General features: G+C 42.1%; 1 protein-coding gene across 2 annotated transcripts in view; it reads left to right on the top strand.

Annotated features, from left to right (window-relative positions):
* The first annotated feature begins 23,403 nt into the window (after positions 1-23,403).
* Positions 23,404-24,580, top strand: part of LOC121361161 (synapsin-3-like) — an 81,352-nt gene continuing 80,175 nt past the window's right edge. For both annotated transcript variants that reach the window (XM_041481587.1, XM_041481586.1), the window contains exon 1: positions 23,404-23,480. The gene's annotated coding sequence lies outside the window, so the exon portion shown is untranslated. The remainder of the gene's footprint in view (positions 23,481-24,580) is intronic.

Raw genomic sequence — 24,580 nt, 5'->3', positions numbered from 1 at the left:
GCACCACAACATTTTTCTGGAAATGCCCTGACTGGCTGTGCTGATAAGACTCCAACCTGCACTCCAGGCTAAGCTCCCTGTGTTTCTTGCCATGTTATAGTAAACTGCTTAACTGCCATGGGATCGAGGGTATTGTCAGATGCCTCATTTCATCTGCTCAGTTACACTATTTGACCTTATTGCTTTGCAGGTTAATAGAAAGGCATAGTCTGAAAGCAGTTCTTCAGAAAAGCTACATCTTTTTGAAGTATTTTGGGCTGAAGTTCTCTATTTCAGTGGATGCCAGTTTATTGTGCCATGTTGTGGTACACAATGAGGAGGCTAGACTGGTGCCTTCAGTTCAGCAGGCTCCCTTAGAGAATGCCTCTCTGTCCCAATAATTACCTTCATTAGTCTGCTCAAGAGCTTAAAACATTTGTGTGGTCTAATTTCAGACTGCACGTCATTCATTCAATGCAATTTGTTAAGTATATAAATTGGTACTTGTTCTGGAAGGTTAATTGTTCCTCTCTAGTGAATAAGCTGGGGTTTAAAAATAAGGGCAAGACTGTCAAAATAAGTGAGGGTTGGGGGTTTTTTGGGTTTGGTTTTGAAAAAAAAAAAAGAAGGATGAGACACCTAGGAAATTCTGGAGCACTTCAGTGTACTCTTTCACTGTTTTCCTGGACATTCATTGCTTCTGAAGGCCTTTTATGACTTAGATACCACCCATCTACTGAGTGCATCATATTATCTGCTTGCTTTTTTTTAAGCTCACTTTATTGCCATGTGCTATCGTGTAGCAAAAGTAGTAACTCTATGACTACACATATCTTAATTATTTTTCCTTTTTATTTTACTTATCTTTGAGCAGACTTAAACTCTTGCAACTTTTCACAGCTGTGGTGGTTAAGAAGTATTCTTCACTTCACTGCCTCTGCATTGTAGCTATTGAAGTGTCTTACCCCGGCGACTGTGTTCATATTTCATCCATTTTTTCTCTCCGTAGGTTTTCCCTAATATCCTTATTTCTAGTGTCAAAACTGTAGGACTTCTTGGAATCAACCTGTCCAAAAATCCCTCGCAGGTTGCTGTCTTTTAGGGGAAGCACCACTGGGTTCATGTGTGTGCTCACCTGTGGGAGGGAAGCTGCTTGTGGAGCACCTTTGATTGACTCACCTTTGTTCCCTCACCCAAAGTGGGGAAGCTTCTTGGCAGGGTGCCACCTGAAGTGAAGCCAAATCCTCACTTCTTCCCATCAAATTCAGGAGTCTTCTGCCCTACTCTGTTTTAACATGATCCATGAGTGTTTAAGATATAGAAAGAAGGGTATCAAAGGTCTTCATCCAAATCCAAAAACTGCAGGGTTTTTTTAGCATGAGTTTATTTCAGAGCTAAAAGAGGTGAATTTGAGTTTCAGTGCCATAGCTAACTTCAGCTAATACTTTTCTAGGGTTTGCTTATTGCTAGGGTAGAAATGATAAGCTAGAGAATTCCTTTAAAATAACAGCAATTTTATGATCTTCAACATGAATGAAGCTCTGCCATGTGAAATACTCAGCATTGAATAAGCTTCAAATCTGGAGTTAAATATGGAGTAGAGGATTTCAAAGACAACTTCACAAAAAATGTTATAAAGCTTCTTTAATGCTTTTTGCTTGACATTTCAACATATCCATTCCTCTTGTCCATTGAAAACTTTAACAGGAAATATAGTTATTCAACATCAAATTGGTCCAAAAGAAAATTTGGGCTATTTAAAAGGAAATCTTTTCCTTTGGGACTTCTGAACTTTTCTGAAATCCAGACATGCCTTACGGGAGCAGCAAAAGAGGTGTTTCATGGCAACATGCCTCTTGAGTGGATTGAGTAGTGGGCAAATTTATTCAGTGAGGCACACTACAGAGGCCCCTCCCCTTAGAAAGTGTTGAAATTGTTCCTTTTGACAGGGAATATGTAGAGCCTAGATCCTGAATCAATGATCTTGGATTTTTTTATTGCCTTTCAGTCGATACAGTTGGCAGAACTCTTTGCAGTGGTTGAGGAAAACTCTTTGAAGTGATGTCTGCGAACAGCTTCTGGTCCAGGAAAGGAAAGTATAATATATGTCATGTTAAAACTGACTTAATGAAAATTTTGTAGGTTTGTCACTTCTTATCTCAGCCTACAGAATTAATCAAGTATTTAGCATCAGTCAAAAGGAATTTGCTGTAGGACATATCTATATGTTTTAATGACAATTTAAGAAACCTACCTAGCCAAGCTATGCCTTTCCTCTTCCCTGAAGTGGATAGAGGGTGAGGAGAAAATATCCTTTATTCTTCTAGCCAAGCAATTTTGATTTTACAGTTGAGACTGCATCACATATCTTGTGCCAGCTTCATGCTGTGCTAATATAATTTACCAAGCACACAATGCTAATGAAGAACAATGCAATCCAGAAGAAAATCAGCTCTTTTCTCATTTCTGCAAAAGAAATTGCAAAGCACAGTTTATTTCAAAATAAAATTAAAAGTCATTTAGCTTTGTTCCTTCAAGCAACAAATTAATTATGGGAGAAGGAGGTAATTGCACAACAGGATTACTCTTTGCCTCTGTAAACAGAAGAGCAGCAAATCAGGGTGACAGAAATGCTGTGAGGAAAATGGTAGGTGAGTCAGCAGATGACCCTTTTTCCTACTGATGCATGTGCATTAGCATAATCTCATAATTCTCTTTTATTGGATGGAATTCTATCACAAAGAGTGTTGGCCTGGAGTATGTTCATGCTTCTCTCTGTAAGAGAGGTGAGGAATTGCCTCAGACACGGAACAGAATAAGAACTAACTTCCTGCAGGAACTGCTTCCCCCTTCTTTCTTGGTTAGGAGATGCAAATTCCTCAAAGACAGACATGCCATTTACGTAGTTTATTTAATGCAAGGGAAGCTATCTTAGCCCAGTTTTAGTTTTTCTTCAGTGAAGAATGAAAAATAATAGCTGCTGCAATTTTATCCTTCCTAGTGTTATAAAGACTGCCTTGCCAGTGGCAGGGCTTGAACCAAGGCTGTGGGAGCCCTGCAGTCTAGTTTTGCTAGAAGACCTTTAAAGTGAAGAAGGTGACCTATTCAACCTAATATTTTTATCACAGCAGGGAACTACATGGGTTTATATGGATTTGGGTTTTTAATTAACTGTAAAACACACTGGTCAATGAGGTCTTGTTTCAAGTGAGAACCATGTCTGTTAAATACCCACACATCCTACAGGCACAGTACAAATGGCACAGGACAGCTGTTGAGGAGTACTTAATCCACCCCATCTCTGTTGCCCAGCTAACACTGAATATTTTCTTCAGTACATTATGGACTGCTTTTCTGTTGCAGTGCTTTGGAGCTGATATATCCAGATGGCTCAGAACAGTAGGGATCAGCCTCGTGGTGACTTTCTGAGGGTAGGAACAGAAGAGTTATCTGTACACATGCCCAAACAACAAAAAAGCCAAGACATTGCTCCCTGAGGGATGTTTTTTCTCCCTGAGAGAGGGAGAAAAACAGTGACCTGTTAAGAGCAGTGCTGCCTTCATGAGTGATCAGAATGATCAGGGAAGAGGCAATTGCTGTTTAGGCAGGCTGCCTTCTCCTTTAGCTGCAACCTACTCACCAAGAGTTAGAGTGTCCCAGAGCACTTCATCAACAGGGTTGAAATAAGCCTTCACTTCAGACATGATGCTGTGGCTTTGATTTAACATTTAGTAATCCCTATCCAAACCTATAGACTTCTATATGTCCCCTTGCACACTTTTGCCCTCTTATGAGAAAGCTCCTTCACTGTTTCCCCACTTGCAAAGGGGAAAAAAGGCAGAAAATTACTGTGCTCCTTTTTTTATGAGATTGCCCTTCAATCTCCAAACCTAAATGTGTTAAATGTTTCAAACTAATTGAAGTATCCATAGCATTTGTTGTTCAATGTGCGTACATGAATGCTTACCTCACATCAGTGTACGTGTGAGACTAAATCCTGGCTGAACCTCAGCATTTTCAGCTAATGGCTAGGCATATTTTATGATCTTTAAAGGACTGTTAGAAAAATAGCCATGCTGTGGGAATGCCAGCTTGTTCTATGCATGTCAGCTGCTCGTTCACCTTCCAGCTCTTTCCTGAGCTGTGGATCAGACATTTGGTGTGCAGCAACGGGAACTCTCTGAATAGTGTGTCAGAATTGATGGCTGCCTGGCAGCCTGCTGCAATTTCTCCTCTGGAAAAATTACCAACTGTTCCACTCTGTTGACATGAAAAATACATCCTTTCAGCTTAAGCAGCTATAAACCAGGGCTGTCCTTGTGTCAGGCGCATTCAGACTCAAGAACCAGTGACAGGACAGGGTTGATAGAGGTGGCAACCATCTTGCCATCTGTCATTTCTGATGTAAACCCTCTCAGTTTGGTGGCAGCTCTGTGTGATGTTAAACTCCATGACCAAAGAGCAGAATTAGGCTGGCTTTTTCTGTGTGTCTGAAAGGTGATTTGAAAGCTTTTTTTGGCACAAAGATCAAGTGGCACATAACATATTCAATAGAGCTGGTCCAGAAATAGCTTCCATCCCTGGAAAGCTTAAGCATTTAAAAATTAGCCTCTCCCTTGGTCCACAGAGGCAGAAATGAACTGAGAGAAAACACTTTCTGAATGTCTTCAAATTAGAGATGCTGAATTCTTTTGATCAGAAATTGCATCTTTCATTCTGACAAAGGAAAATTAAAGGGTTGTCACTTTATGTCTTCCTATATACAAGATTGAAAAATTGTACTTTCAAACTTTTCCGAGAATTTTCTGTACTTTTAATGCAAGACTGTTTTTTCTATCAAGGCTTCAACCTAAATTTCAGTTGTTAAAAATCCCCAAGTTCCTAATGTTTTGACATATTGCATGTGAAAATTCAGAAACCATTTAGGATCAAGATTAAGACTGTTGCCAGGAAGAAGTAGAAAGCCTTTAAATCTTCCTTCCAGCCCAAACTATTCTATGATTCCATGATTTTTCTGTTATAGGTGGTGTTTTCAGGTTTATGCTCTATGAAGTGGATTGGGGGAACAAGAAGATTTTTTTTTAATGTGCTGTAATGATAATTATAATGAGACAATTAGAGATTCACTGTGGATTAAATTCCAGGTTAACTGTTTTCACAATTTCATTTCTAACTGAGTTGCTGCAGAATTGCCCCTCCTTTGGAGCTAATTATATCAGAGCAGGAGAAGTTGTTAGATAATTTCAGAGGTTGCCATTCTTTTTTCAGGGGTGAGATGTGATTTTAGAAGTTCACAGAAGCCCCAGAGCTAGGATACCAACAACACACTGAATATAATCTGACGTTTACAGATAAGGACAGCCATCTCTTCCTGGAATGAGATTGAAAACTGCCAAATCCTGTGGTGTATGTCCAAGTGAGTTGTGGAAGACATCAGGAAAGGAAAAGAATACAAAGGTGAAAATCTGACCCTTGTATCCTGAGCTGGTCATTGTGCTGCAGCCTTCTGTCATGGGAACAAACCTGGCCACTGTCTCCACTCTCCACACCAGAAATATTGCAGACAAGAATGCAATGGCAATTGTTCTGTTGTCTGAGCTTACCTGTTGGCTTTGCTATAATACTATACATTCATAATCCAGAATAGTACAAGAAAACCTCATTAATACAGTTTTAAAATGTTATACAGAAAGTTGTGTGTTAGGGGAGAAGGGTGTGATAAGCTTCCAGAGTGCTCTGGCTTTCTCCAGGTCGACTGTGCTGTTTATAGTGGGTATTTCTGCCTCTCAGCTAGAGGTGCATGGTGTTAACAACTATTTCTTCCTTAGTCTTGAGCTCCTGTTTGGTTTATTTTTAATCATTCTATTTTCATGCTTCATTTTAATTTTGTCTCTAAAACTTCTCTTACCTGAACAACAGGAACCCACACTTCCACAGTAGCCATGCAATGTTCATTTGCTGTTGTTTTCTGGTGACTGGGTGCAGGAAAAACTAAGGACCATCCTGCACTGCCAGTGAATTTTCACAAGGGAGTCGTGATCTGGGTTTAGCAGAAACCCAGAACTGGTTGGTCACAGGCAGCCATGTGCACAGCTATTTGGCTTGTTCTTGCTTGTTCAAGTAGAGTCATATGTCTTGCCTTGTAGTCTTGGTGCTGGAACAGTCAGATTTGGGTTGCAAAAGCCTTTTGGTGTCAAAGCAAGACAACAGCACAAGTTCTACCAGCACTGTATTTCAGCTGTGTTGCTACCTGAAAATGGCTTGCAGGCCAGGAGATACTTAGAGGGGTCTGTACTAAATAAAGTGAGCATTGGAGTGTTTGGATTAAAGGAGGTGAATTAGGCAGCCAGAGGATTGAGCTGCTCAGCCAGTATGTTGGCAGTATAAAATGTACTGAGTATTGAGTGTTGCAGGCAGCAAAGTGCGGCTGCCGTGCCTGCTTGCAGGAGGGGCAAGGGCAACAGAGCTGTGTTCCTGGTTGGAGCAAGGAGGAACCCTCTGGAGCTCTGCAATCATGTGTGAGAATGTCTGTACACCAAGAAGGCTCTTTGCTTTCCCTGCTTTGTGTCTAATTATTCACATGCTGCAGGACAGGGTGGTGAGTGACAGTGCAGTGCCTCTGGCCTGAGTGACAAGTCCTGCAGAGGAAGCCTTGTGTGTGCAGGGTTAGGGGAGCAGGTCACTGATAGCACAGAAGTGGGAAAGGGTGCAAACAGCACAACACATACAAAAAACTCTTTGTTACTACTCTAAAGTGAAAAAAAGCCAAAGCTAAGTGACAGTTGGTTTCCTTGTTGCTAGAACATCCCAAAATAAGCTTACAGTGGGGCAAGTCCAAACAATTCCTGTGACCCTGTGCTGTCAGAACAATACAAAGTCTCCAGCCTTAAAGTCACAGTAGGAAAAATCAAATTTATTGGGTGTTACAACAAATCCTGGTGTCATGAGGAGGGGGAGAAATATCCCATGTGATGTAAGTACACTGCTCAGCATCAACATTGCTCTCTAACAGGACCGACTCTGTAATCTAGTCAAACTGGCTTAGTGTTTCCTTTGTGTTAACTCAGTCATTCCTCATTATTTCTGCTTATAAAAATATTTCAAGCTAGAATATGAGAGTGTTTTCTGTGTTTGCACACCCCATTTGCAATTGCCTTATTGCATCCACTCATCTTTTCCTTTTTTTCTTATACTGGCTGCAATGCAGCTTACATGTCTAGAGAATAAATGTCTAGTAAAAGCCTAGGTGCACATCAAATTGCTTTTTTGAACCATCACAGACCTTCAATTTTATCAAATCCCTCTTCTTTTGTGCTGGGAGCACTGCAAATCAAAGGACTAATCTGTTTTCTCAAACAATTCTTACCCTGAATGGCAAAACGACATTACATGGCAGGAACTGTTAATGAAAGAGCTTTGTGTGATACAAAGAGAAGCAAGTGCTTGGTGTGTTCTGCTAGGCCCAGCTTGGGCTGCATCCACACAACAAAGTCAGTCCAAAGACTTGAGGAATAGTAAGATTTGAAGTGCTGGTACCTTCATGCCTGGAAGCTTGGCTGGGGAAACCTTAGCATTTGACATCAGGCAGGAGGCTGGTTGGACGAGCGATGTCAGATGATTCACGACAAACAGAATATCTATTTCATCAACCACTAATGAGACTTCTCAAGATTCCTAGCCATTGCCATGAGCCAGGATAAACATTTGGTAGCCTTCAAGCTATCAAGGACACAGTGAGTGAAAGTCACCGTGGCTGTGCTCAGGGCTGTGCTACCCGAGGAGAGTGCACAACACCTAAGGAAGAGAAAATGTTCATTGTGAGAGGTGGGTGGGATGGCAGCACAGTTCCTCAGGAAGACAACTACAGTACTTCAAAAACTGCTTGGAAAAGGAGACTAACCAGCAGGTTGGGCTGCAAGATCTGGATTTAGTCATTCACAGGATCAAACATCTGTGTTGCTGTGGGTAATATCTGTGTTTAGCCTGCCCTTTCTTCTGTTAGACTCTGCTTTGCTTTGGTTTTTTTCTGTTCATCTTAGTGCCTGGGAGAGGCAGGAGCTGGGACAATTTCATGTGGTCATTTCAAATTCTTTTTTCGTGCTGGGTAAAGGGTGGTGGTGGTATTGCTGGCACAGGAAAGATGGTGTTCAGTAAAATTAAATTGAAATTTGGCCCCTCACCTCTGTACACCTGACTTGTCCATGCCTGCTTGCCAGCAGGCAGAAACCTGGAGCCTCAGAGCTGTCAAGAAATTCCCCCACTTGCACATCCTCAACAGATCAATAGAACCTCAACATAAAGCAATTACAGCAAATTGGAAGAAAAACTCTGACAGTGAATCAACAACAGCTGGGAGTGGAGGAGGAGGAAATCCAAGTTATAAAAGTATAAGGAGGGGGTGGCATGGGGTTGCCTTCTGGTTTTACAAATAGCAAATGCTGATATGACTTGAAAGCTTTGTTTTGGATACTAATGTGACTGGGCTTGACTGCTTGAATAACCCTTTGACAAGTGTTTCATAATGGTTTTCCAAGACCCTGCTCTGTAAACATAAACATAAACTGCTCAGAGGAGCCTCCTGGTTGACTCTGAAAGCTGTTGATAGTCTTCCATGTTTTTGTTTAAGTAAATAGCCTTACATGAGGCCAGGCTTTATGTTTACAACAATCCTACACAAAAAAAACTTCTTTTCATTATCCCATGGCTAAATTCCCAGTTCAACAAAACAGTTACATTCTGAGGTGTTTGGCCAAATCTCAACTTAAACTGAGCTAGAAGGGCATGAGTTTAAAGCAGGTAAGAAAGAAATCATGCAGCTTTGGGCTCAGGAGATTGAACTCCTCATTGATTGATTGTTTGACCATCATATGATATATAAGAACATGGCTGAGCCCGTGCTTCCCTGTATTGTGAAGGATTATTCAGTTTGCCTTGCTTACCCTTCCTCTCTGAGTGTCCTTTATCTGCTTTCTTGTGTGACAAGGAAATTTATTGACTGGCTTCATGACAAAAGCCACATGGCAGGCACCAGTTAAAGAGAAGTTGATTAGTAGGTGCATTTATGGATCCTGTCCAGTTTGAGGTATGCTACAATTATTGCCACAATAGTCTGTTTTGTAGTGATGAAGAAGCCATCCTAGGCGAGAGGCACATGCACTGTGTATTACATACAATGAAACCAGAGAATGTTCTAATTCTTCCTATTTGTCATCAAACTGCCAAAGCTTTTGTCTGTGAGATGTATAATGAAAGCACATGCCTGAAGTTTCCTTTGTCTGTGTTACCTTGACAGTCTAGCATCATTGATGACAAATGGAAGCAAGATGGCATTTGCATTAGTAAGAGATTTAATTACATTTTTTCTGATGTCTGAAGATAATACCTTATAGTGCTTTGTCACATGAAGGCTTTTTCCTCTCCTTCCTCTTTGGTGGCTTTTTTTCTTTGATACTTCTCTTGATAAACTCGTAAATTTGCTGAATGGAAGCTCACTGGCTCCTGCTGCTCATCCCCCTGATATAAAATAGAGTTTTTGCTTTAGTGTGATAAACATCAGGCAGGTCCTCTCTCACCAGCTTTCTCCCACTGCAGCTCCATTGATTTAAAACTCAGTAGTTACCTTAATTTAGAGCATGAGAGAAGCTTTTGAAACTACAGATTAAAATCTGAACTTGGTTAATTTCTCCATTCTTTCTGAGTAACTGTTTTCAGTTGCATATAGTTTTCTGCAAGGTCATTTCAGTTCAGGCTTTCTGAAAAACAGCAAAAACTCTGCAAGTCTGGCAGTACTTGTATCGCAGTAAAAGACAGCATTGTTGTTTCAGTTAAAAAAGCCCAGATCCCACTGGCCTTTACCAATGGCTTCTCTGTCCCGTTCTTGGGGTACCCATGGAATGTCACTATAAATCAAAAGGTGGCTGTACTTTGTTATTGCTACAGACCCTCCCAGGCAAAATTTTGGTTGAAAGACTTCATGTAAAGCATTGCTGTTCTTTATCCATGAGGCAACAACGATTGCTTTGCTGTTAGGTCCTAGTGGTGTTTTGTCAGCTAGAGCTGGTCAGACTGCAAGAGCTGGGAAAGTATGTGTGTATTCTCATCAGCATTTTATTTTGGTCACGGTGGTAACTGCAACAGAAGCTTTGTCAATGATAGTTGCAGCTGCATTCCAGTGGCAACAATTTGGCACGCTGATAAAAAGGTCAGCACACCTGAGACAGCTGTGTAGGTATTTGAGGCACAGTTACATCCAGTTTAATAAATTGTGCATGTCCAGTAATTTCCCTGAGACCAACTGGCATGGAGTGGCCTAATTCTGTGACAGTAAATACTGCTGGACTACAAACCAGCATGGCTTGTACAGTCTGCCTGTTGGGAACACTCCCAGCAATGCCCTCGTCATGGAACCAGGCACATGGATGGCTGGTGGGTATCCCAGCACAGTTTGCAGGCAAGCTGGATATACAAATGTCCTGCCCTCAGGTCAGAGAGATCCTGCCCGTGCCCCACCTACCCCATCACAACTGACCTGTTCCTGATTATGGACCATCTGCACAGGGCGACCGATGCTTCCACTGCAGACTTGAAAACAGGGATCCCAAGTGTTTGTGACTACTGAACTGCAGCTACTTCTTGAGATAAAAAAAAATCTGTGAGAAATGAGAATTTGAGAAATGTTGCACTGTGAATTGTTTTCTCAGCTAAATTAAAATTTTAAAATGAGAGAAGGAAAAGGCATGATGTGATGTAACTTACATAAATACACACTGAGAACTGAATGGTGTTTCCCAAAATATATCATGCTTGAAAGAAAAACAGTGAACAGGGGACTGCTAGGAACCAGGCTCTGGAATATCTTGCTTTCTTCTGAAGTTGGAGTTGTTCCCTCTTTGTGTGACAAAGCCTCATGTCTGTATGAGCGAGTGAGAGATCCACTCCCCCTGCCATCTGCTCTCCTGCCTGAATAATTAGAAGGAGGAAACAGGCTCAGCTCGGGAAGAGAGGGAAGCAGAGAACAGGCTAATATGGGGAGAAAAATATCCCATCAAAACTAGCGGCAGGCTGGGAGGAGGGAGAAGCGGGGAGATGAGTTTCCAGCCTTAGGCAAGTGCAGCCTGCAGTGAATGAGGCTGTTCACAAAACAACCTGCAGCGCTTGGAGAAGGAGAGCTGTGAGGGAAGGGAGCAGCACTCCAATTCCAGGAAATGCTGTCCTCACACACACGCTTGGGCGAGCACTGCCGAGGATGCTGGGGTTCTTTAGGCTGCCGCTGCAGCTCAGGATTGCTCTGTGTGATCTTTGAGGTGTCCTGCACTGGCCAAGCAGGAGGACTGAAGATGTGGTCCCCTTCAGAGCAAACCTGCTCTCAGTATGCCCTGTTTTTACTCTCTGAGTATCTCAGTCTTGCATTTAGTTGATTTCCTTCCCTTTTCAGTTAACAGTCTCATGTCATCCTTTTTTTCTCAGAGCAAGATTTGTATCCACGCGGTCTTGTGGGATATCCAGAAACAAGTACCAAAGACATTCTGCACAATGTGACTATCTAATGCTGACTGTTGACACGAGGGCAATGTTAGGAGCATTGCAGGACATCTGAGCTTCCTCCTGTAGCTCTGCTTTAGGTTCTGTGGGTTCACATCTAAATGATGAATCTTTATCACCTGCATTTCTTAATGTAAAACCGTATTTCTTTTGAGGAAACCTAGATCCACAGAAATGCAAGAAAGAACACAGGTATTCTTCACTGGTGCTTCCAGTGAAAAGATTTGCAGACCATTTTACAGGAAACTGAAGAAGGCAATCACTATTCCAGCTGCAGATTCTGCAAAATTCTTCATTGCTATCTACTACTGCAAGTATATAGTCAGCAATTTCATAGCCCAAACTCAGTATTATGGCCTGTAAACCCTTAAATGAAAATGTGAGAAATAGCACTGAGTGAGTTCTTCTTGGACATCAGCCAGGACAGGGCACAGCCAGAAATGCCTGTCAGTGCCACTGTGTATAGTACATCATGTATGAGGTACAGACCATGCAATGTCCTCTGGTCTCAGAGCTGTGACAACAGGCAAGGAATGCCAGACGGAAGATGTTGGGCCGTGGGCAAGATTGTCATTATCTCTTGTCTGAGTGGAGATCTTTGGGTTCGCTTTGGGATGCTTGGATGTGCAGGATGCTGTTCCCCGCTGCTTTGCCCCTAGGAGGTATTCCACTGCAAGAGAAGAACCTCAACTCCACCTGTGCATGCACAGGCAAACAAATGCTTGTGTTCACTTTTCATCCTGTAAAAATGGCATTTTCACCACTTCCCTCTGTCAGGTACCTTCAGTATTTAAGCACACACACCTCCTGCCCATGCATGTGCACAGAGTTTTACAACATACCCTTTGAGAGACTTGCTTCAGGGGAAAATATTTCATAGGCTTTGTTTTGTTTTGTTTTTTGGGTTTTTTAATTATTTAATCACCCCCTGGATGGCAAAATTTCCTCCAAGTCTGCAGCTGCACTTTTCACATGTGACATACCTGTCTCAGAACCAGTTGTGCAGTTCTGTACCACTCTTGCCAGCCATGGTTGATCTTGTCTTTATTTTTGATTCCCTTTGTGTAAGGTTGGAACAGTTTTTTACCAAAAGACTTCTAGAAGTCATCTCAATCTAATTCCTTTCTGATGCAACAACAAACTCCAGCTGCATTCCTTATATTTTTGTTTGGTAGCAATGGGGCCCATTTCAGCCATCACCAAAGCAGAATGTACATATTTTATCTTCTCTCTCACCTTTACCTCACCCTTGTGGTTTCTGCTGATTATTTGAACTTTTATTTCGTGCAGTAATTAATGTGCTGTAATAAATTAATTCTTGGCTTTCTTTCTTCCTTCATTAATTCAGGAAATGCTTTGTAGTTCAAAGAGGTTATGTGTCTGCCAGATTTCACACAACTCATTAAAAAGGAGCTTTAAATACTGCAAACAAATCAACCCTCAACTCACAAAACATGGAAGGCATATGGAAAAGTGTGGTAGTTCTATTTTCATATGAATCTCTCCCTTTCGCAGAGGTAAGATTGAATTTTTCCTAACTGACATTCTCAAGATTTTACTTTTTCTTTATTTTTTACTTGTGATGTACATATTAGAATCAGAGATCTGCAGTACATAATCTCTGTTTAGTGACCACAGTGATCTGCCTTGTATTGCAATGGTTTGAAAGCCTGGAGGACTTAAAGATATGTCAGAAGTCCTTAAAATGTAGAGGCTTCATCCACCCACAGTGGTTCCTGTTGATCTTTTTAGCTGTTGCTACTGTAAAGGATCCTTGGGTTTTCCTTCTCTCTTTAATAAGAGCAGACAGAAGACTTCTCTGAGGTTCTGTGGCTGTTGAATTTCACACATTGCCTTATTTGAGTAAACAGGCCCTATGGAGAAGAAGTCTCAGCACAAATAAATTGGTGCAGCTCTTTTCTGAAAATATAAATCTCTCTGTTTTACTGATAGTGTTTAGCATGTAGTTGCACTGGGAGGATATTGCAAGGTGTTTCTGAACTTCTGTTCCAAGTCCAACATTGACTTACAGAATGGGCAGCAATTCCCCAGCAACATACACAAAGCAAGCTCAGGTGCTACAGCTACAACATTTGGGGTTCTCGGTGTTGTCTTTCCTTCTCTGGGGGGTTCCTTAGAATCTACTGACTGGAGAAGAGAAAAGAAGCTTATGTGGAAAACAGCTTTGACTGAAATGTCTAAAGGCATCTGGGAAAGTGTCCTGGGTCTGGAAGGTACAGAAATGTTGAGTCTGTCCAGATACATTCAATCTAAATGCATAAAGAACTGGAGAGAGAAGTATATCTAAGATATAAATTTAAAACCCATGAAAATGAGAAGGCATTCAACTTTTTGTCATTGTGTCATATAGGCAGGAAGGCATTTAAGCAGCAGCAGAAGTAGATACAATTAAGAAATAGGGAAGATCCCATGGTAGAGATCTGTGCCAAGTCTGAGCTGTAGATATGAAAGTCTTCTCCTGTTCAGGAGCCAGGATTACTGTGTGATTCTGCTTAAGTGTATTTGCAGGACGGCACCCGTGAAAACCAGTGAAATAATAATAATAATAATGATAATGATAACCAATAATAATAATAATAATAATGATAACCAATGAGTTATCATTACCCCTCACTCACAGGCTTTACAGACACCCCATAGAGCTAATTTTTTCTACCAAGGCTGTAGACAATATTAATTTGCACCACAGTCCCTAAAGCCAGAGCTGCTGCCTTATGAGAACGTGGAAGTGTACTTGCATGGCACAGAGCACTGTGCTGCAAACACAGAGCTGGGGCTGCAGCAGCACCAGAACCAGGAACACCAGAACCAGGAGCACCAGAACCAGCACCACCAGAATCTGAATGGCACCAGTGTGCCCTTCTGTCCAAGGGGACTGGCCCTGCTCCTCACGCAATAACTCAGCTGGAATGAGACACAAACCTGAAGGCACCTTCGCATGGTGCTGAGTGTTCAAAGATGTAGCCTAAGAAATGTTAGGGAAGAGTGATTTAGCCAATCCCAGAAAAATGATCTTTAATGAATAACAGGTTATTTCCCAAATAACTGTGAAGTCATACTTTTTATGATACCCTACAGGAGGCACCAAAGGTACTGAGAGGGAATAGTGGTCAATATCTGCACTGTTCTGCTGTGCTGTTTGGTCCTAGCCATTCTGTCTGCTGCTGTAGCATACACCCAGCTCTTTCAAATTCCTTCCAGCCTGCTACCAGTGTCTCCTTCTCCTTTAACATGCTCAGAGGAAGGCATTTAACCACCAGCATTAAGAAATGTGTTCGTATTTTTACTCTCATTATCAGTCAGCAAGTAATTCTAAATTTTAACATTACTTTCCTGTTAACGATTTCTGTGTTTAATTTTGAAGCCTTTAGAGTATTTGATTCCCATACCCCTGTTTAGTGAGCTGTATTAAATGCAGTTGTTTCTTGCCCACTGCAGACTGCTATTTGAAATGCTCCCTTAGGATGTCTGCACTTGTGGAAGAATTTATTCCCTCACCTTTCTTCCACACTGAACAAGTCTTTAACCACTTCAAAGAAGAGGAATCTGCATGGCTACACCAGATTCCTTCCACATCACCTGCCTGCCACTCTACTTGTTCACCATCCCCTCCCTTCACAATTCCCTCCCCTGTCCCCTTGTATTCCCCGTCCTCATTCCTCTTGCCTCAGCCTGCCCATTGCACCACCCTGGGGTTTGGGACAATGTGAAATCTGCCCCATTCCAGAGCCCGGCTGGGCCACCGGGGCGGAGGCTGCTGCACAGCAGTACATAGCTGGGGTTTTTGTATCATGCAGAAAAACGTGTCCAGGCAATCCTGCTTATCCCGTTCTTTTCAGGAAATCCTTTCAAACCCTTTTTTCTTATTCAAGATATTTCTCTCTATGGCCAGCAAAGGGATAGACCATTTTAAAAAACAGCAAGGTTTGCTTGCCAATAGTCAGAATCCCATCCCTACTCTTCCCAGAATAATAGCAGGGACCTTGAGATTAAAAAGGTGAAATTCACACCTCATTAGAATAGCTGGTTTTTTTCCTACTAAATTTGAAAGATTTTTAAAAGGATAAAAAGGACAACTCAGCAAAAATAAAATTATTCCTAAATCCTAGTTTCCTCTCCTTAGTCACTCTAAACAGCAATTTTCTACTCCAAAAACTACAAATGAGCTTTTGAGATTTTGTCATAGAACGCTGCTTTGTATTTCAAACCGCAGCAGAAAAGACAGTAAGCCAAAATTTGACCTTGGATATGACAAGAAAAAGCAAAAAAACAATCAGGAAAAAATTTACTGTCTGTATTGAACTGCTAGAGGACTGAAGGAGAAACCTGCTTCTTGTGACTGATGCAAGGGTTAATCTTGAAGGCTGGATGCAGTTGTTTAAGAAAATCTCAAAGAACAACAGGACTCAGAATAGGACCTTTGCAGTTGTGAAATTATTTCATTGCTAATAAAACTCAACCTTGGTTGAGGTGTAGGTGGGGGAGGAAGAGCACTTCTCCTCTCCACTGAGAGCAATATGTAAGGCTGTTCAGGGACTGCCATCTAGAGTAGTAGTAATTAATGCTTGTGTGTTATACAGAAATAGCAGGTGGCTACTCAAAAGGGCTGGGAGGGAAGAAGAGTTCTGGGGGAAACTGTGGAAATTCCTGAGATATTTGGGATATGTGGTAAAGTGGCTATGTGAACTGAGACTGTGGAGTCTGTAGGGAATGCTGTTATGTTGAATGGCCTCAGGGTACAGTGTTTATCAGTTTACGGAGCACAAAAGAAAATAGAAATGGAAAACTCTGCTTAAAAAGATGGCTTTTCTGGCATGACATATGGAGGTGGGGTATAAACTAGATTTTCGGGTGTCTTAATAAGTCTCAAAAATATGCCTGAAATACTGAAAGGCCTCGAGAATTCAGTAAATGAAAATGAAAAGTGATATTGGAGCTGGTGAAATGGAAAGTTTCTTCTCTTTTCTTTCTTGCTGGATTCAGTCATACAGGATAAGACTGTGCAAATTAAGCTGTTTTGAAAGTGAAGTCATAGGTGTGTGTGTCTAATCTTCCAGGTATTTTTTTATCTGACTTTATACCTCTGGTTAGTTCATGCCACCATTTTTTAAACAAAATTACATTTTGAAATACTAATGGTTCCAACCATCAGATCCCCAGGGGTGGTTATTCATAGACTTGAGATTTATCCCTCAATTATAAGGAAAGCAGATAAACTTGGGAGAATGAGACAGCCTCTCTCACACCAAGCTGGCCAAGGGATTTCATGGATACCAGTACAGGGCTTTCCATTTCACTTTCTAAGGGCTGATCTCACTTAGTCCTCTTCTAAAAGTCTCTGAGCTTTTATGAGCAAGCACATTTCTCGTCAAAAAATGTTGTGTTTGTCCTGCATTAACCCTATGGGGCACGCTGTTAAGTAAGTGCTGTAAACACATGGCTCTGGCCAGCAACAGCAATAATTCTCAGCTGAATGGGGTGTCTGTTATTGGGAAATCTCCTGCTGCACAGGCTGGCAACTTCTGTGCCTGAACTCCTTAAACTATTGATCTATGGGACTGATGGGGAGCAGTTGAGCCACAGAAAAATCTCAGAAGCAAGCTTCGAGTCCATGAAGGCATTTGTTCTGGAAATCATGGATTTTCATCTCTTGCCCCATGCAAGTTCATAACTGTTCACACAAAGGAAGGTTTCACCGTGAGATGTTGCCTCCAAAGCCAAGGCCACTTTGCCCTGCAGCATTTTCTAGGAAAGAAAACGCAAACCCATGCAGTGTCCCACAAGGTGGTTTCCTCCAGTGTGTTCTCTGGTCCTTTTTGTAGTTGCCTGGCAACCAGGGAAGGGAGGAGGTGGAGAAGGATGTGAGAGCATGGAGGCATCTGAAGAAGCAGATTATCTGTAGCAAACCAGTCAGCAAACATTATTAGTAAAACATCATTATCTGCAGCAAATCAGCCCTTGGTTCTCTTGAGCTACTCCCTTGCAATAGGTCATTCCTACTGGCCCTCTTCAGATGTCTGTCTGCCAAAGGTGAGGATCATGATTCTGCTGTAATTTTACAGGAGTTTCATCCTAGTGTGAATCCTGTGGCAGTGCCAGAACTCTTCTTCTCCAGTGGGAGCAAGTGAGGTAAGAAAAGAGCTTTGACCATTGCCCAGAGCTTCCCTGTGTTGTGTTAGGTATGCTGTGTGACTGAGCAGGGCCCCTTGGCTAACAGGAAGCCAAAGATGAGTTCAGCTCAGTTGTCCCTACTGAACGTGATATTTAACCTCAGATCTTGTACATGATGTTTTCCTTAATTGTCAAAAGGGCTAGAAACTCTAAAATGTGATTTTTTTTTTTTTTTAATCCAAGAAAGTAAAGAATAGAAAAGTAGAAGTTGCCATCTCCAATTAAGTATGTCCAGTGGAGGATTTGTTGTTTGGCTGAAAATAAGCTTAGATGCAGCAGGAATGTGGGAGAAAGAAGTCAAACCTGTGCTCTGTGAGCTTCAAGCCACTGAAATGAGTGTCACTTTCTGATGAGTGTCTTGGCCATTGGTCATTGATCCATTCAGTCATTGGTCCAGGTTGCAGAGTCTCCAGACAGTAGAATAATTTCTGTAGGAGGTGTAACGACAGTCTGTCCTCTGCATAGCTGACAAAATCTTGGTGCAGTTACTTTTCTGTGCAGAGGTGAGTCTTCTCTTGGCTTTGTTCAGGTTTGGGCCCTTTGTTTCCTGCATCCTAAATGGGTGCTATAACCTTTGGGATATTGCCTATGCTGACATGGAGTTAGGGCAGGTCTCTCTCTTTTCTGGCCTTTGGGGGGAGAAAACCCAGGAACACTATTTTTGCTTTGGAAAACACCCTAGAAAAGGTGCTTTGAAAAACATGGCACAGGACCTGGTGAAAATGTGATGTATTTTTAAAGCTGATTAAAGCTATTAAATAGATTTGCACTCATAGAGCCTCATGGAAAGAAATTTTATTTGTGCTTTCTTGTGTAAGAATAGCAGAGTGGGATAAAACATGGCTTCTAAAGGCCTCATTGCTATTGTCTTTGAAATAGCAAGAAATCATTGCAACAAATGAGCTAATTAAAGAAAAATTTTAGTGAATCATGGAATCATAGGATCATTTGGGTTGGAAAAGGCCTCTAGGATCAATTCCAACCATTAGCCTAACACTGCCAAGTCTACCACCCAATGGTGTCCCTAAGAGCCACATACACCTGTACTTTATACACCTCCAGGGATGGTGACTCAATCACTTCCTTGGGCAGCATGTTCCAATGCTTGACAACCCTTTCAGTGAGGATTTATTTTTTTTCCTAACATCCAATCTAAACCTCCTCTAGTGCATGCAACTTGAGCTAGTTTCCTTTTGTCCTATTGCTTGTCACTTGTGAGAAGTGACAGCCCCCACCTGGCTGCAACCTCCTTTCAGGTACTTGTGGAGAGTGATAAGGTGTCCCTTGAGCCTCCTTTCCTCCAGACAAAGCAACCCCAGCTCCCTCAGCTGCTCCTCACCTTTACTTACTGAAGTAAATAAAGAATGCCAGCAGAAAAATTGTTTGCTTTTCTTTCCCTAGATTAAGAGATGGTACCTAGAAGTTCTTGAAAAGTTTATTTAAATAAGTCACTATTGCTGAAGAATGAAGAATTATTTTAATTAAGAACATGTTTAGGATAATAAAAGATGTTTTCAGTGGGATGGTAATATGCTTTTTATAGAGACCACCATACACATATGCAATAGCATTGAAGCCCCAGAATAAAGCCTCAATCTGACTAGATAAAAAAAATTCAACTTGTCCCACTTCAGAAAATAGCATCCCAGACACTTCTAAGGAGCCATTCCTCTTCTGCTCTGCATTGCTCTATTCTTTCCATCGCCCTGTTCTCGGTTCCTCAGGTTCCTCAGATTTATTTCTGCTGAACCTGCCCCTTGAATGCCTCTGCTCCTGCCATCTCACGAACACATTTGCCAAACTGACATCTGTTAAAGTAGCTGTCACAATATTAAGAAAGAAGCTCATTTCAGCCTCTTGTCTCTGCCATGTATTGTGGGTCCAAAACAGGCCTGCATGGCTTGTGTGCAGCCCAGCCTACCCCTGCTGCTACTGTGGGATCACCTAACAAATGTTTTGTGCAAGGCTTTGGCAAAATGGCAGGGAGGGAGCCCGAAAAGGAACAGCCAGTCTCATTTGCAAGTAGATAATGAATTAAAGCCTTGTTTTCCGTTCAGTTATAATCAATTAGGTGTTGGACACTCTTAGCAACTTGTGTATGTGATACCCAGGCACTGCGAAGACCCCACCAGATCAACACTGATTCAAGGTTTGAAATAATGCCACAACATCCCAAGCAAGGCAGACTGACAATCAATTTTGGGGCTCAAAAGATGAACTGAACATCAGGTATGGGAACACTTGTATCTTGAAAATGCATAGTTTTAATTAACAGGGGTTTTTTCATAATTTCTTGAACTTTTGGATCTCTGTAGTATGTGTGCTTTTGCTTGGCAAGTATCCTGCTTGGGCTGTAATGCTCACTACAATACAATCATTTATCTATTCTTAAATTTCTCAATTGCTTCTGATTTTCATGCTAAACACAGTTCTTCATTTGGAGATGAAAAGGGAGGAAGAGAAACTTTTGCAATTTAACTTAATTTGTCCACGTGCTTAATTTTCCCTAATTTTAGATCTGTTCCCACTTACTGCTGTTACCCTCCAAAAGGGGCTTATGCCCAGTAAGGCATCATTTCAAAGGAGAACACCAAAACTTCCACTGGCAATAAAGTATCTGATAAAAATAATTATGAGGAAGGAGAGAGCTCCTATGAAAACTACAAAACTTTCTATAATTTTTCCAAAGTAATGTACTTTGTTTTCAGCCAAGAATATCTCAGCTATTGCAGTTGAGAACCAGAAGGCCACACTGAAAATTTCCAGTTAAAACTGTGATTTTTTTTTAGAAAGCTTGCAACAGAAAAAACTCATATATATTCAACTAAATATATATAAATATATTTAAATATATATGTGAATATATAATATTCAACTAAAAGAAAAGAAAAATTAAAAAGAGAGCCAGCCAGCTTTGATGGAAAATATTCATAAATCCTACCAAGGATTTAATTCTTTCAAAAGAACTGTGGTCTAGTAGCCTGTCTTCCATTTGTTTAGTTTGTCAGCTTCTTCTGACACCATTGATCCTGCAATTTTTTTCTCTTATTTGCTTTAATTCATTCCTTGGGGTTAGCAAAAGACTTCGCTCAGCTTGTTTCCACTTCCAGAGGGTTTCCACCAGAGGTGCTGAGGACCCTTCTTCCTACTCTCCCTCCCCCTCTCCCCTGTGGAAGTTGTCACTCCCCTTTACTGCACCGCAGATTCAGGGTCTGTCTCTCTCTCTCTCCAGGCCTGTCTGCAGTGAAGCCGCTGTCCCTTCCTCCACCCTGCCTCATATGTGTTCCTGTAGAAGTGCTGCCACCTCTGTGATTGCTCCGTGGACCTCACAGCTGAGCACCTCTCAGCAGAATGAAATTGACATTAGTGCTGGGAGGGCTGGCTTGTTCCCTCTTTAGCCAAGCTTTGCTCCCAATTATTAAAGCCTTTGTCGGGGAGGCTTTGATGCTAGGAATTAACTTGAAAGGAATTTGATAACCAAGAGCCATATTCATGATGCAGAGACCTCCAGTGAAGGGCTCTCCCCCCCTCCCCAGCATCTCCTGAATTTTGAGTAGATTCCCTAGTTGTCATGGCAACAGCCTAATTTGCTCTCTTTTTGTGGTTTAAGTAAGTATCATGTAAAAGCTCCTCAACAAATGATGCTAAAACATCCTGAGCTTTGGTAGTGACACTGGGCAACTTGCCACATGGCTTAGTTTAATTGCTCTGAAGCTACCACCAAGTGCATAATTCAGGGTTTCCTTTAACATAGGAAAAAAGTTTGGATGGCTGCAAGGGAAAGATGAGGAGGAAAAGAGCAGCTGCCATTCTTCAGAAGTGAAGCAACTTCAGGAGCAAGAGGGCAGTTTTGTCCCTTTTTGTGGCAAAGAAGCCCATAACAGAGAAAGACAAAAGCTTAGTTGAGACTGTTACTTTTCCACTCTTTAGAACAATTTGAACTTGGTGAGGAGAGCAAAAGCATCCTCTGATCCGCTACTCTATTGTCCCAGGGAAGGCAGCATGGCTCAATCCTACTTTGGGACTGAAGTGGAGGTAGATAGCCCAGCAGTTTAGGAGGTGGCAACCCCCATGCATTGTCCCAGCTTCCTGCTAGTCTTTCAATGTGAAGGCAGTGCCTAAGGAAAGGCAGTGTCTTTAGGAAAATTTCTGGTCTGTCACCAGTATCTGGTTTTGTATCTTTGCTGGTACTTGGGCTTGACTTCACCCTGGTGTCCCTCTTGCCTCTGGAGGCAGAGCTGAGGCTACCCAGCCCGCCAGGCCTGGGAGAGGAGCCAAACCAAGAGCTGGTGTAGGAGATGCTTGAGTTGCTTTGGGCTCTAGTGCAAATTTGAACCTCTCATCATTGTGGTAGTAGATATATAGACTCTACAGAGTAAATATTAGCACATGGAAAGCAGAGTGTAAAGGGTGTTCTTGGACTCTAAGGGAAGAAGAATGGTAACTTCATCCTGCCTGTTTATTTTTCAGTTATGGTGGAATGACACATCTGTTTGTTAATGGTGTGCACATGAGCATGTATTAGCAGTAGCTTTCAATACTGCTGTGAATGGTCATTAAAAATCCCTGTTGGCTGCTTGGTCTGTTCTGAGGATACCAAAGGATTGTCCTGCTGAGCTCCTCCACTTCCACCATTCCTCCTGTAACAATAAAACTCTTTAGGCAATCAGAGTGGTCTGAGGCTTGATTTAGATAGTGGTGACCCTGTTGAGGGTGTCTGCAATGGTCTGTAACTTTTCAAACAAAGCATCCCCTGAGGAAAAACAGCAGTATTAATTTTGGGATCAACTACTTCTTAGGAAATGCAAGTATAAGTAGTTGTCTCTAGAAATTTCTGGTCAGGAAAAAAAAAAAAAAAGTGACAAAACAGATCACTTTAATCATTTGGTTTGGGGGAAAACTGCCATTTTGTTGTGGTTTGGGTTTTTTTTGTTTTGTTTTGTTTTGTTTTTGTTTTTGTTTTTTTTTTTTTTATGTGGGGATCCAAACTCCCACAGCAGGCATGTGAAATCACAGTCCCTGGGCAGTGCATCTGTGAACCTTTCAGGAACCATGTACTTGCATCCTCTCGGTGTCTGAATTCATGGGATGAGAGCACCGTTGCTTTACAGGGGATATTGTGATACAAGGCAGACTCTCCCTTTTCCCTGTGATCTGCTTGTCTTGTCACTCCCTTCTCCAGAACAGTTTCATTCTTTTCTCAGGCACTGCATTCAGGGAAGAGGCAAAGTGTTTGATGTGCTGCGGTGTCGCTTTTCCTGGATAGAAATCTCTGCATCCACTGAGATGGTAATGACCATTCACAAGGGAAATACTGTATTGTGGGCTGAGGATGGAGGTGCAACAATAAAATGGGAATGCCATGGCTTAGAGGGAGGAAGACAAGAAGGCTGGAATGGGAAATACAAGTGGGTAATCTAAGGTCTCCTTTTCAGGAGTGACAGACAGATTGTGGTTTTTTTTTACCCATCTCTCTGATAAAAGCCTGACAGTGGGGGTAAAGTCTGTGACACCAGAGCCTGCACATCCTTGTTGTTTTACTAAATTATTCATTCCTGTTCCTGTGATAATATAGTTATAAGGAGGAGCCTAATTGAATTTACTGTCTGGCATTGGCCAATAGGGCGATAAGGATCCGGCAGAATGGGATGACGGTGAATCCTGCTGGTGTGCTGTGAATGTGAAGCAGGACGGACTGGCAGTTTGTGTGCAGGAGGGAAAAGCAATCGGTCCAGGGCCCCTGGATTAGCAGAATAAGGAAAGGAAAGGTAAGGGAGCGGGTGGGAACGGGATTTGCCTGAATCGTATACTGACCCTGTGCTGAAAGGCTGGTTTTGTTCACAGGAAAGCACTCTGCAGGCAATGTTTTCCTGCAGGGTTTGGAGGGAGCAGGAATGCATGTGGTGGCACTGGCTCAGTGCATGTAGCCTGTGCCTTTGTCTTTATACGTGCTGCAGGGCTCTATAACGCTGCGTGTTCACTGAGCGTATCTGTGCAGAGATTCCTGTGGTTTGTGTGGATCCAGCAGCAGTGCATGGAGCCTGTGCAGTGTAAATGTAACGAGGGGAGTCCAAAGGGAGGAATTACCTCATGGGCAGAGTGGGGAAAACAGTAGTGCTTTCTGGTTTGATTGGAAATGAAAACACCGAGGCTCTTAGTGAGCTGTTGGCAAACAAAACAGAGCAAGTGTGTGTGCATCTGTCTGTGTATGTCCTGGATCTGCAGTGAGATGTTAAAATGAGAAAGAGGAGATCAGACTGGAGCATTAGGTGTTGCAGGTGGAGATACATTGCAGGCAATGTGTGTAATCAGATTCTCTAACATGGAGAATGCAAGTGAGTACGGAAGCGGATTAATCCTATCTGCTGAACTGGCTACACCTGGAAAGCAAGGGGGAGATGGGATGGGAATCAGGACAGGTAATGTGGCTGGTTAGGGAAACTGATGCTCAAACCATTCTGCTGGCTGTGCCTGCTGCTAAAGTGTTAGCTTATTGAGTTGCTTCCACAGATTTGTTATTTCCCTTTTAATGATGCAAATGTGAGCATCTCTGAGGATCAGGTTAGAGCCCATAAATTGACATCATCTGGAAGAACAGGACTACATCAAGCAAATTAGCCTCTGCCCTTCCTTTTGTTTCACTGCCTTTGCTCTGATAACAAGTGACTGCTGAACAGACAGGGCAGGTGGGGGAAGATGGATTACAAACGTGGCAAGTGGCATTAAGACATGCAGACAGCGAGTGTCATTTGCAGTGATGATGTTATAATCACACTTATTCAGCTTACATCTTTGCAAGTGTGCAAGACAAGGCTGTCCTGAATTTGGGGTAAGCTTATTATGGTCACTAACTGGAGCAGAGGTCACA

This window comes from Pyrgilauda ruficollis, unplaced genomic scaffold, assembly GCF_017590135.1.
Source record: "Pyrgilauda ruficollis isolate IOZ18807 unplaced genomic scaffold, ASM1759013v1 scaffold56, whole genome shotgun sequence".
NCBI lineage: Eukaryota > Metazoa > Chordata > Aves > Passeriformes > Passeridae > Pyrgilauda > Pyrgilauda ruficollis.
The sequence above is the reverse complement of the archived record's forward strand: the minus strand, read 5'-3'. Positions and strand labels throughout refer to the sequence as shown.